The sequence below is a fragment of the Pristis pectinata genome, chromosome 3 (genome assembly GCF_009764475.1).
Source record: "Pristis pectinata isolate sPriPec2 chromosome 3, sPriPec2.1.pri, whole genome shotgun sequence".
Lineage (NCBI taxonomy): Eukaryota > Metazoa > Chordata > Chondrichthyes > Rhinopristiformes > Pristidae > Pristis > Pristis pectinata.
In genome coordinates, this window is record NC_067407.1 from 72,808,409 (window position 1) to 72,822,277 (window position 13,869).

At 49.8% G+C, this 13,869-nt stretch overlaps 1 protein-coding gene and 1 long non-coding RNA gene across 5 annotated transcripts in view; one reads left to right on the forward strand and one right to left on the reverse strand.

Moving 5' to 3' along the window:
- Positions 1-13,869, forward strand: part of LOC127568837 (uncharacterized) — an 89,613-nt gene that overhangs the window by 40,231 nt on the left and 35,513 nt on the right. The gene's annotated exons all lie outside the window — the stretch shown is intronic.
- unc93a (unc-93 homolog A) overlaps positions 1-13,869 on the reverse strand; it is a 58,938-nt gene that overhangs the window by 29,735 nt on the left and 15,334 nt on the right. The gene's annotated exons all lie outside the window — the stretch shown is intronic.

The window sequence follows — 13,869 nt, forward strand, 5'->3', positions numbered from 1 at the left end:
CACCTCACCTCCAATAAGCTCACTGCTGGAGTTTGGCTAATCTACAGGAAGAATAGGAAACAGTTCAACCTTCACCGGAAACAATGCAAGTCCAACCTCAGTCAGAACTGTAGTTTACAGAAGATGCTTGCATATTTGGAGCATGAGTTAAGTCATCATCTATTCATTCTCTGTCGCATTCGAGAGAATCAGCCTCACATTAAATATCCACAAAACAAAGGTCCCTTCTCAGCTTGTGACTATTAGTTAATACTGTCCCTAAAAATAAAGGCCCAACATCAGACCCTGGAAAACACTGAGAATTTCTGTATTTCAGAAGCCACCTTACAGCGAAAGCAGAGAGCAGTGAAATTCACTTCAGTGCGTCATTTCCAGTGCACCAGCACAGCCTTTGGACATCTGATGAAAAGGGTGTTTGAAGATCAAGACCTCAAACCTGGGACCAAGCTCATGGCCTACCAACAAGGAGTGATCCCTACACTCCTATATGCTTCTGAGACAAGAACTACCTACAGCAGGCACCTCAAAGAACTGGAGAAGTACCACTAAAATGCTACTTCTGCAGAGTCCTTCAAATTCACTGCCAGGATATGGAGGATTGTGGTGGCACAGTAAACTGGTAATCCAGAGACCTTGACTAACAGTTCTGAGATTGGAGTTCAAATCCTTTGCAAGGCAGTTATGGAATTTAAATTCAGTTCATAATCTGGAATTTAAAACAAATGAGTTTTGGTGGTGATGAACATGAAACTGCTGGACAGTCATTAAAAACCCAGCTGGTTCACATACGTTGTTCAGGGAGGAAACCTGCCATCCTTACCAGGTCTGACCTAGATGCGAATTCACTGCAATGTGGTTGGCTCTTACATTTAGGGACAGGCAAAAAAATACTGACATTGCTAGATATGCTTGCATGCCAAAAAATGATTAAAACAAAACTGTCACCATCCTTTTCCAAGCCACCATCACAGCATCGATGCTCTAATTACACTCAGCCAGCTCTGATTGGTGGGTCCCATTATCCACAAGCCCAAAATCAGTCTCCTGAAAGAGGCACTCCATTCCTAGCTCTGTAATGGCAACAAATTACTGGGAGGACAGAAAAAATCCTTCAATAATGTCCTAAAAGCCTCTTTGATAAAAATATAGCATTATCACGTACTCATTGAATCCCTGACCCATGACCAGCAAGGTGGATCCAGGATGGCACCAAGAACCTGGATTCTCCTCATCAAGCCAGCAAAAGGAGAATTTTATTCACAAAGACCGACGCGGGAACAGAATGTGAAGGAACAAATGCACCCTCACACACTTGCACTAGGGTGATCGTGAAACGTGGGGGGAGTCGCAACAGGGGTGAAGTGCACACATGCTCACACACACACAACGAACTAGTACAAATTATCAAGGAACAAACAAATACGTTGTCTGGACCCCCTGAATCGGGACAAACAACGGCTCTACGCTACTGGGAATCTACTCAGGACGCTCCTAGGCCCCTGTGGAAGTGCACCCTCTCACCTGTGGTCTCGACCCCAGCAGCAATCGGAAAAGAGGAAGAGACCCCACGCGTACCATCTTTTATAGGGCTGTAGCGGGGTGGAACCTGCTCAGGTGAAACAAGCCAATGATTCAGGGTCAAGAACAAAAGTGAGTTATGAGCCAATCCTCAGGTGTGCTCTTTAATGGGCGGGGCGGAGCCGGACCCTTGATTGACAGTGGTGCAGCTTCCGACCTGATAGGCAATGCTATCATCCGACCATGGGGGTCAGTAGTGTTGTCACTGTCATCTGACCCCTGGCCTTTCATAGTACATTCCACCCCTCAGAAGCTATACCACTTGCCAATCATGGGGATAGCTACACTAAGCTAACGGAAATACGCATCAGTGTGCGGTACTTAATGGAAGGCAGAAATGGTTCTAATAAGTTGGCATGCACAGCACAAAATGCAGACTGCTATTACAACTAAAATGAGGGTGGTGGCCCAGTGGACGATAATTGCCCACCATCCCCCCAGAGACCCAAATGGCCACCACTTTCCCCATGAGGTGTCATGCTGGAGGAGCTGGTCCCTTGCCTTTTGAATTTTAGTTACCGAGTCCCCAGTGTGAGCAGCCAGGTCTGTGATGTTGCTGGATGCATCTGGGAACCTGTGCAGCACTCCTTCCCAACCACTGCACAGGTTCCACCTTCTGCAGCGAGTAAGTAGTCCAGGACCATCCTGTTCTGAAGGGCCATCAGCCTGATGGCAGCCAGTTCTGTTGTCGTCTGGGTCAGGGCATACCTGGTACGGTGCAGTGACATGTTGGTTTCGTCAGCCACTGTCTGGAGTAGGCTGGTTATCCTTATGACTTCTCGGGACAGTCGAGCTGTGCCATACATGGGAAAGGCAATCATCCAGAACCTTTCCGCCGCTGTGATGGCTCTTCTGCGCTGGTGGCCACTGTATGCTGGGTGCTCCCCGAGGTCGTCGAGTGCGTGGATATAGGGCACCACAAACGCTGGGAAGCAGCAACCGTACCAGCTCGTGGGGAGCCACGGGTAGGCACGGGGCCCACAGACCCAGTGGGTGCCATTCAAGGTCCAGGGAGCTCCCAGCTTAGCGGCGCCGCTGACGGTGGTCATTGTGGCCCCTGGGTACCAGGGTACCAGTTGATCTCGTAGTCACTGTAGCTGACTGGAAAGGTGGAAGTGTGGTCATTTTGGAGTCTGCACCAACATTCTCTTGGCCGACTGGATGGCTGCGGGGTGACTCTGAGGGTAGGGACTCCGGTTGAGGTCAAATTGTAAGAAGGGAAATACCAGCTCCTGAAGCACCCACCCCATTGGGAATCACTGGAAAAAATATTCAGTAATGGAGAGGGGAGTGGTGGAGGACTACTGCCCAGCCCCCCCAAACTGATAGACCAAAACCAACAGAAGCAACAAGTCTGTGTAGACAGTTCATTTGGAGATCATCAAAGGTAATCGCTGTTAGTGGGAGAGCTTCACCAGCGTGTGCTGGGGTTCGGAGGCAGATCCAGCGGTCTGATTGATTGGAAGTGTTGGCGAATTCGTACGCGACGCGGAGGAAGGTGTTTGTAGGCTCCCCGATGCCGATCATCACAGTGAGGAGGAGGAGTAGCGCCATCGTCCTGTAGGGTGGGGGTGGGGAGGGATAAACTCATTCTCAGCAGGGCAGGTTTTGTGTATGAAGGCAGGAGAGGTTAGTTTGACCCGGAATTGCAACCCAACGAGTGTCTCCGGGACCACTTGCAATGACTTCCCCCTCCTGAGGGTGACCTTGTGGCTGTCGGACCCAGACCCTCCCGGAGTCCTCAGTCTTGGGAGGTTCGGGGTCTTGCAAGTCAGGTGGTTGTGAGTGGGCCAGATGGCGGGATAATGGGGACCCCCCTTGGCCAGTGGGCCGTGTGTTGAGCTGATCGACGGCCTGCTGCAGCATGCCCGACCACCCCTGCAGTGTGCGGGAGGATGTCAGCGTGCGTATCATTTCTTTCAGCGGGCCGTTCATTCTTTCTATCAGGCCCAATGCCTGGGGATGGTAGGGGATATGAAACAGCCACGAGATCCCCGCCTCTACTGCCCAGTTTTGTACCTTAGCCCCCGAGAAGTGTGAGCCCTGATCGGATTGCACCTCCCATGGGACTCCATAGGTGGAGGAGAGGTGCTACAATCCTTTGATGGTGCTGTTCTTGTCGGCCCTCTCATAGGGTACTGCCACCAGGACACCCGAGTATGTATCCACCATCGTCAGTGTGTACTGTTTTTTATTGTGGCGTGGGAGCGGTCCGATATAGTCTATTTGCCACACGTGACCCACTCCTGTGCTGCGGTGAATGTGACCCGGTGGTGCCGCCGGCCAGCCTCATGGTTTTACCTGCTGGCAGGTGGAGCAATTTGCGATAGCGGTTTTGCACTGATCCACCATAAGGACAACCCCGAACTGTTCTGCCCAGCGCCGTGCACCATCAGCCCCTAGGTGACCGCTCTTGCGGTGCGCTCATGCGTCTAGGGCGCTGAGGTCAGGCTCCTCCGGGGAGACAGTAGCGCAGCATATCTGGGCAGCCTGGTCCACAGCGGCATTATATATGGCCTCCTGAGTACTCTTGTGGGTGCGGGCATCCACGTGGTGGACTGATATCTGTCTCTGGGCGGCTTGGTCCCAGATGTAGCACCAGTGTTCCTGTCACCAGAGGGGGCGTCCGTGAATTTCCCACCCTGTCTCTTGCCATCGTGCCATTGGCTACTGCCCAGGAGTCAGTATAGATGTGGACTGGCCCGGTGGTGTCCCGTAAAGTGAGTGCTACCGCCGCTGGCTCGGCCAATTGACTGGACCCTCCTGCTCCCTCTTCTTTTAATGTTTTCCCTGTGGCGGGATGAAGTGCCACCGCTTTCCAATGTTGTTTCCCGTTTTTCCAGCGGCTGGAGCCGTCTGTGAACCAGGCATGCAGTTTCTGTTCGGGGTCGAGGGAGTCAAAGGTTTGGCCCCAGGATACGGGAGAGGGCTTGACCTCGGGTATGTCCGGGGGTGGGTCCTGGGATTGGGGGAAGGACATAACCTGTTCGTGGAGGCGGCTGACCCCTTCCGGACCGGGTTTTGCCCGGTCCGCGATGTACCACTTCCACTTCACTACTGAGGACCTCTGGGCTCTGCCCTCTTTGTGTGTGGAGTCGGGGGATTTGACCCAACGCATTATGGGCAGGTGGGGGTGAAGGACCACGGGGTCAGTACTGGTTTGGTTCTCGGTTGCGAGGAGCGCCAGGTAGCACTGGCGCTCGAAGGGGCTGTAGTGGGTGGCGGCCTAAGGCAGTGATTTGGTCCAGAAGCCGAGCGGGACTCTGCACCCCTGGACCCTTCTGCCAGAGGCTCCACTCGGCCACTGACTCGCTAGCGGAGACCTGTAACTCGAAGGGGACCCCTTCTTGTTGCGGGGAAAGGGGCAGGGCTTGCTCCACCGCCTGTTTGGCTGCTTCAAAGGCGGCTTGCTGATCAGGCCCCCACGAGAAAGTGGCTTTCTTGCGGGAGATCTTATAAAACGGTCTCAGGAGTATGGTCAGGTGAGGGATGTGTTGCTGCCAGTAGCCAAGGAGGCCCACGAAACTCTGGGTGTCCATCTTGTTGGTGGGGACAGCAAAATTTAAAATTTTCTTCTTCTCAGTGTCAGGAATTTCTCTTCTCCCTGCCTGCCACTGAATGCCCAGGAACAATACATTCTGTGCTGGGCCTTGTACCTTTTCCATATTAATGACCCAGCCCCGTTCTCTGAGGGAGGATATTAACATATCAAGAGCCTCTGAGACAATAGCCTCCGAGGGCCCCTGTAACAATACGTCATCTATGTAATGAGTGACTGACACCCCTGGGGGAAGGTGAATGGCTTGCAGATCTTGGGCTATTAAGCCATAACAGATTGTTGGGCTATGGATGTACCCTTGTGGCAGACGTTTGAATGTATATTGTCTCCCGTCCCAGATGAATGCAAATTTGTCCTGGGAGGTGTCACGGAGGAGGATGGAGAAGAATGCGTTGGCCAAATCCACAACGGCAAACCATGGTTTGTCTGGGCGCCCTGCAATATCTTCCACAAAAGTGACAATGTTGGGTACCGCGGTCACAGGGTGGGGGGGAAGCCTTGTTTAAGCGTTGGTAGTCTACCATCATGCGCTACGTCCCGTTCTTTTTGCGGACGGGCCAGACGGGGCTATTAAAAGGGGATGTTGTGGGTCTAATGACTCCCTCCCGCAGCAGGGCTTGGACGGCCTCTGATGTCTCAGTGTCCCCCTGCCACCCTATATTGTCTACTGCAAACAACCTTAGAGAGAGGGAGAACAACGAGCAGCTCCCACTTGGCTGCCCTGACTACCACCGTAGCACAGGTGATTCCAAAAGTGAACTTGCCCTGGTTGGTGTGCAGGGACTGTCCCTTTAAGACATTGATCCCCAGTATACATTCTATGGAGTCTGCGATCAAAACAGTCACAGTTCGGGGAGGCTGGTTCCCGATGGTCATATGGACCCTGACTTCCTTAGCGGGCAGAAGGGAACCCCCCAACCCCTCTATCTGCATTTGGGCCCCCTTTCACACAGCGGGGTTCCCCGGGACAGTAGTGTGCTGGGCACCCGTGTCGACGAGTGCCATCCACCTCTGCACATTCCCCTTTCCCCAGTGTACCGCTATGGGTATGTGTGGCCTCAGGTCCCCCGGGCGTGGAAGGGTGACAGAACAGACACGCTGGGGACCCTGGCCTTCATCCTATGGGAGCGGGGTAGGGGGCTGCCACCCTGTGGGTGAGGATTCCTGCTGTCGCAGCAGGTCTCGGAGCTGAGCCCGGAGGGCAGGGAAAGCTGCTTCAGGTGGGGGAGGTGTGGAGGCAATATCAGTGTCTGCGGGGGCAGCCCATGTGGTCCGGCGGTTGGGGGCGCCCCCGGTGTCGGGTTTGGGCCTGGGGTGGTCACGGGGCGTCCCCCGGCCAGGCTTTCCTCCACAGAGTTCTTTCCATTGTGCATAGAGAGCAGGGGTCGGGATCCCATCTATGGTAGCGCGGTCCACCCCTGCACGCAACAGGTCCAGGTACAGCTGCTTGCGTGACAGGCGAGGGGTTGTGTCCCCAGCCTTTGTCTCCACCCTGCGGACCTGTGTGGTCACCCCCCGCTGCATGTATTCTAATCCCTCAAGGAGGGTAATGGCTTCCCGTACTGTCCTCCTGCTGGCTGGTCCCATGAGGGGCAGGACCACTGGCCTCAGGTTGGGGCGCACGGTACCCCGCTAGAGCATCGGTTGCGATGATATTTTCTAACAGCCTGAGGTCACCCGTCCCTGCGTATATGCTGGTCACTAGTGCCCACACCTGGATGACCCTGGTGCCCTCACTGATCGTGCCCCACTGTGGTCGCGTGTATAAATCCCACTCGAGGAGGGTAGGGTATCGGATTCTCACGGTGGTCACTACCCGATCCCACAGGGTGGCGCCCACAGACTTAGTAATGCTCTGTTGGTCCGACAAGCTCCCCAGGGCACTCGCCTCCTGGTGAAAGAGGCTCACGTTGGGGGCCCCCTCGTCCCACAGGCAGAGCAGCCATGCAGCCAGCAGTTCGCGCGACCGCTGGTGGTACTGATCCGCCAGCTGGGTGAGCTATTTAACGGAGAAGTCCTGGGTCTCCGTGGTCTCGGAGGGGCCACGGGCACCTTCCCTGCAGGGGTCCCATCTTGACTCCCTTCCCTTCTATGGTGGACCAGGGACTGCGTGGTGACGGGTCGAGCCTGCAGGGGCTCGGGCGCATGGGGGGGGGGGGGGGGGTGGGTGCAATGGGGCTCGGGCTCTTCGGGTACCCCCTCCTCATCCTCATCCATCCAAATGTCCCCATCCCCCAGCCACGCGTCCAGCTTGTCGCCACGCTGGACCAAGGCATGGATTTTAAACGGGTCCGGTTGCCAGCCAAACTTGTGGATGGCTTGTGCCTGCTGTACTTGAATCAGCCGGCAGGCAACCTCGGTACCCCTGGCCTCGAGGTTGTTGGCCCGAGTCTGGGCAGTCTGAGTGGCCTCCTGCAGCGTGCAACGTCGCTGCCGAAGCGTTTCTATCTCCTTTTCCCTCTGTAGACAGGTATTCCGCAACTGGTCAGTAATCTCAACCTGGTGCGTCAAGAGGGATGCCAGGAGCCAGAAGGCACCCCTTTGACTCCTTTTGGCTCTGGGGAACCCTGACTGCTGGAGGAGGGCCACCACGTGGTGCCCCAGTTTCTTACCACGTGGATCTAACTGTTCAGACCAGTCCACTGGCTTTCCGTGGTCTGCCAGCAGACTGGCCAGGCTCCCAAATCCCTCACTCTCGTCGGTCCATCCTGGGATCCTCTCCTCAGTGCCCACACTTTCCTTCTTCACCTTGTTCCAGAACATCCTACCCGCATCTGTGTCCGGCCAATACCCTTAAGACCCTGCTCGCAGCGCCAATTGTTATGAGAAAGGTTCTTTTGGTATCTTAAAGATAAAGGTATCTGGACACACAGTCTTTGTACTTTAAAAGGAGGATTTTATTCACAAAGACTGACGCGGGAACAGAATGTGAAGGAACAAATGCACCCTCGCACAATTGCACTAGGGTGATTGCGAAACATGGGGGAAGTCACAACAGGGGTGAAGTGCACACACACACTCACACACACACACACACAGAACTAGTACAAACAATCAGGGAATGAACAAATCCATTGTCTGGACCCCTGAATCGGGACAAACAACGGCTCTACGCTACTGGGAGTCTACTCAGGACGCTCCTAGACCCCTGTGGAAGTGCACCCTCTCACCTGTGGTCTCGACCCCAGCAGCAATCAGAAAAGAGGAAGAGAGCCCACGTGTACCATCTTTTATAGGGCTGTAGGGGGGTGGAGCCCGCTCAGGTGAAACAAGCCAATGATTCAGGGCCAAGAACAAAGGTGGGGTATGAGCCAATCCTCAGGTGTGCTCTTTAATGGGTGGGGTGGAGCCGGACCCCTGAGTGACAGTGGTGCAGCTTCCGACCTGATAGGCAATGCTATCATCCGACCATGGGGGGTCAGTAGTGTTGTCGCCGTCATCTGACCCCTGGCCTTTCATACTACAGGAGTGCACCACATCCCACTACCCATCTGCTTGCCCTGTCAGGCACCTCTTGCTCCACTTGGGACAGAGTGTGTGGGTCCCACACTGGCTTCATCAGCCACAGACCACCACATGCATATGACCCTGAGAGTAAACATCACTAGAAGATTTACTTACAGTATGCCTGCAGACTTTGGGAAACAGAGATAGAATCTTGAAATACAAAATGGTTCAAAGTGAAGAGTTTAGTATTTCAAGCCAATCAATCAAAGTCCAGTAACTTACCCATTGGCCATGCACTCTGTTGATTAAATACACAAAGTGCACATGACCGAAATATTAATTTAAATCTTTACCATTATGCTTCTGCAGTTGTCAATTGAAGGAGCTCAAAGGTTTATTTGTCACTAAGATGAAGGTCATTCATGCAACTGCCACATTCCTCCCTTTACCTTGCTCAATGGGCCAAGCCACCAAAGCTCCTGTTACCACTCTGAATGTGCGATTAATGGGTTCGCCAAGTTCATTTTATCCATTTGACTCACCTGTCCTGTTGGCCCTGTCCCCACTATACTTCTGACCACCCTACTTGTAAAATGCCACAGTCTAAACCAGATTACTGCAAAGTCTTGACTGCACTGCACTTTCTCTGTAACAGTAACACTTTATTCTGCATTCTGTTATTGTTTTCCCTTGTACTACCTCAATGCACTTATGTGATGAAATGATCTGTATGGATGGCATGCAAAACAAAGTTTGTCACTGCACCTCAGTACATGTGATAACAATAAACCAAGTTACCATTTACTATTTACAATCTCACCAGCTTTTTGACTCTGGCTCCATATTCTCTCACTGAAATAACATTGTCTCTTGTAGCAGCCCACCTACTGCTGAAACCTTCATGCATGCTTTCGCTACCTTTAGACGTGACTACTTCAATCCCTCTCCAGGCTTCCTTTAATCTATTTAAATAAGTTCACACAAACTCTGCTAGCCTCATCCTATGTTCCCTCACTAAACGCACTGCTCAACCTGTAATTGTCTTTTGCTTCTCTACCTTCTTGATGGATGGTACCATTATAGCAGATGGAATTCAATCCTGATAAGTGCAAGTTGATGCACTTTGGGAGGATTAATAAATATAACATAAAACAGTACAGCAAAGAACAGGCCCTTCGACCCACGATGTTGTGCCGACATAGCTAATTCCTCCTACCTACAGAATGCCCATATCCATTTTCCTCTCATTCATGTGCCCATCCAAGCCCCTCTTCAAAGTCCCCAATGAATTTGCCTCCACCACCCTATCAGGCAACACATTCCAGGCATTGACCACTCTGAGTAAAAATCTTACCCCTCACGTCTCTTCTGAACCTACCCCCTCTCACCTTAAATGCATTCCCTCTGGTATTGGATCGCTCAATAATGGGAAAAAGATATTGCTTGTCCACCCTATGCCCCTCATAATTTTATACACTTCCAACAGATCACCCCTCAGCCTCCACCACTCCAGAGAAAAGGGCCCAAGTTTCTCCAGCCTCTCCTGACAGCACATGCCCTCTAATCCAGGCAACATCCTAGTAAACCTCCTCTGCACCCTCGCTAAAGCCTCAACATCCTTCCTACAGTGAGGTGACCAAAAATGCATGTAATACTCTAAATGCGGCCTAACCAGACTTCTATAGAGGTGCATCATAACTTCTTGACTCCTATACTCAATACCCTGATTAATGAAAGCAAGAATTCCATAAGCCTTCTTAACCACCCTGTCTACCTGTGTAGCCACTTTCAATGAGACATGGACTTGCACCCAAAGGTCTCTCTGCTCCTCAACACTGTTATGGGTCTTGCCCTTAAGAGTGCATTGCCTCTTGACAGTCGTCCTACCAAGGTGCAACACCTCACATTTATCCGGGTTAAACTCCATCTGCCATTTTTCTGCCCACATCTGCAAAAGATTTATATCACGCTGTATCCGTTACCAGTCTTCTACACTATTCACAACTCCACCAATCTTGGTATCATCTGCAAATTTACTAATCCACCCATCAACATACTCATCCAGGTCATTAATGTACATCACAAACAGCAGAGGTCCTAGCACAGATCCCCGCGGAGCACCACTACTCACAGGCCTCCCGCCCGAATAAGTCCTTTCAACCACCACCCTCTGTCTTCTGTGGGCAAGCCAGTTCTGGATCCACACAGCCAATTCTCCACTGACCCCATGCATCCGAACTTTCTTGATTAACCTATTACGTGGGACCTTGTCAAATGCCTTACTGAAGTCCATATAGATGACATCCACAGCTCTACCTTCATCAATCTCTCTCGTTACCTTGTCAAAAAACTCAACCAAGTTAGTAAGACACAACTTGCCCTGCACAAAGCCATGCTGGCTTACCCTAATCAAGCTATTGGATTCCAGATGCTTGTATATCCTCTCTCTAAGGATTTCCTCCAGCTAGCATGGTGACCAGAACTGCATACAATTATCCAAGTGTGATCCCTACAACTGACATGAGACTCACCGGTCTATAGTTCCTTGGATTTTCCCTTGTTCCTTTCTTAAATAGAGGAACAATATTAGCCACTCGCCAGTCCTCCGGGACTTCACCCGTGCTCAAAGAGGACACAAAGATACTGGTCAAGGCCCCAGCAATTTCCTCTCTGGCCTCCCTCAATAACCTGGGGTATATCCCATTGGGGCCCGGGGATTTATCCACCTTAATACTGTTTAGGAGACCCAACACTACCTCCTCCTTGACCTCCAAATGCCCTAACATGTTTACACCCTCAGTTCCAATTTCTACATCCTGCGTGTCCCTTTCCTGCGTAAATACTGAAGAGAAATACTCATCAGAACCTCACCCACATCCTCTGCATCCAAACATAGATCGCCTTCTTTATCCTTAAGTGGTCCTACCCTTTCCCTCGTTATCCTCTTATTCCTTACATAGGTATAGAATACCTTTGGATTCTCCTTAATCCTACTTGCTAAGCACTTTTCATGGCCCCTCCTGGCTTTCCTAGTCCCTTTCTTGTTCATTTCTAGCTTCTTTATAATCCTCACATGCTCTATTTGATCCTAACTTCCAAAGCTTTTTAATATAGTCAATGGATGGTTGTAATCTGGCACACTGCCTAAGGAGGTGAGGAAAGCAGAGGTTCTCACAACATTTAAGAAATATCTAGACAAGCACTTGAATCACTAAGGTATAGAAGGCTACGGACTAAGTGCTGGTAAATGGGATTTGTATAGATGGGTACATGATGCTCGACATAGATACAGTGGACTGAAAGACCCGTTTGTGTGCTGAATGACGATTATTACCTTTCCACAATCTTTATCTTCTTATTTCTCTTCACAAATTTAGTTAAGAACATAGAACACTGAACAGTAAAGGACATGAACAGGGCCTTTGTCCCACGATGCCTGCACTTAAGCACAATGCCAAATTCAGCTAAAACTCTTCTGCCTGCACATGATCCAAATCCCTCCATTCCCTGCATGTTCATGTGTCTATCTAAAATTCTCTCAAACACCACTGTTGTATCTTCCACCACTATCCCTGGCAGCCTGTTCCAGGCACCTACCATTCCCTGTGTAAAAAAAACTTTCCACACACATCTCCCTTAAACCTTAAATGCATGTACTCTAGTATTTGACATTTCTACCCCGGAAAAAAGATTCTGACTGTCTACCCTATCTATACCTCTCATAATTTTTATAAACTGTATGGACTCCCCTCAGCTCCGACACTCCAGAGAAAACAACCCAAATTTGTCCAACCTCTCCTTATTGCTCATACCCTCTAATCCAGGCAGCATCCTGGTAAACCTTTCCAAAGCTTCCACATCCTTCCTGCATTGGGGTGACCAGAATTGCACACAATACTCCAAGTGTGGCCCAACCAAACTTTTATATAGCTGCAATATGACTTCCATACTCTCGTACTCAATGCCCCGACCAATGAAGGCAACCATGCTATCTGCCTTCTTTACCAACCTATCTACTTGCAAGACCACTTTCAGGGAGTTATGGACTTGGAAATCAAGATCACTCTGTACATCAATGCTATTAAATGTCCTGCTATTAACTGTATACTTTCCCCTTACACTTCACCTCCTAAGTACAATACCTCATACTTGCCCGAATTAAACTCCATCTACTATTTCTCCACCCATATCTGTAACTGATCTGTATTCTGCTGTATCCATTGACAACCTTCTTCACTGTCCACAACTCCGCTGATCTTTGCGCCATCTGCAAACTTACCCACCCATCTACATTTTCATCCAAGTCATTTATATCACAGAGGTCCCAGCACTGACCCCTGTAGAAAACCACTAGTTACAGACTTCCAGCCAGAATAACACCCTTCCACCACTACCCTTTATCTTCTTCTACACAAGCTAATTCTCAATCCGAACTGTCAAGTCACCGTGGATCTCATGCATTTTAATCTTCTGAATCAAATAAATTTGTTCCTCGAGTAATTGTTAAATAATTTTGTTCCTCAAAAATCTCCAATAACCCTGAAACAACTCTTCTTGATACCAAAAACCTGTCTTTTTAAAACTATGAATGGAGATCTTTACTTCCTCACAAGAAATCCAGAATTAACTCCCTCCATATTGGATACAGTAGTTTCATCCACTTTGCTTTGAAAATTTTATAGGTCTCCATAACTTGCTCCTTGTTGGTTCATCCTCAATAATCTGACTATATTGATATTTCAATGTGGCTAGATTCACTTAGTTCTTTTTCTTCTGATTGCTTCCTGAAACTTCCCAAATGACATGACCTCCTCTTCTATTTCTTAATAAGTAATCGAAATGTTCAAATGTATGCTTACACATGATCATTTAATTTTTGCAGTTTTTACATGCCACTGCTATCTTCCTCATCATTTTTTCTTCCATTCCTCTCACATCAATGTGCCCCTACTCCTTTGTATCTCAATTATGCTTTCCCCTTCCTCCCATTCCCTGACTCCATAACTATCTTTAGATTTTCTTCCTTAACACTTTCAATTACTGTTAACTTTTCAGTCACACACCTCACCTTAATATTCCATCTACCTTTCCACTCATTTCCTCAATGGTAGATTCCAAAAATATAATCTTTGCTACTCATGGGCAATATGACAATATTTGACCATTCAAAGCTGTTTTGCCATTCTACAAGTCCATGACTGATCTGTTCCCCATTTCCTTTACCCATCTTTGTTCTAAATATCCTAACATGATAACTATTAATAAGTATATTAATCTCAGCCTTG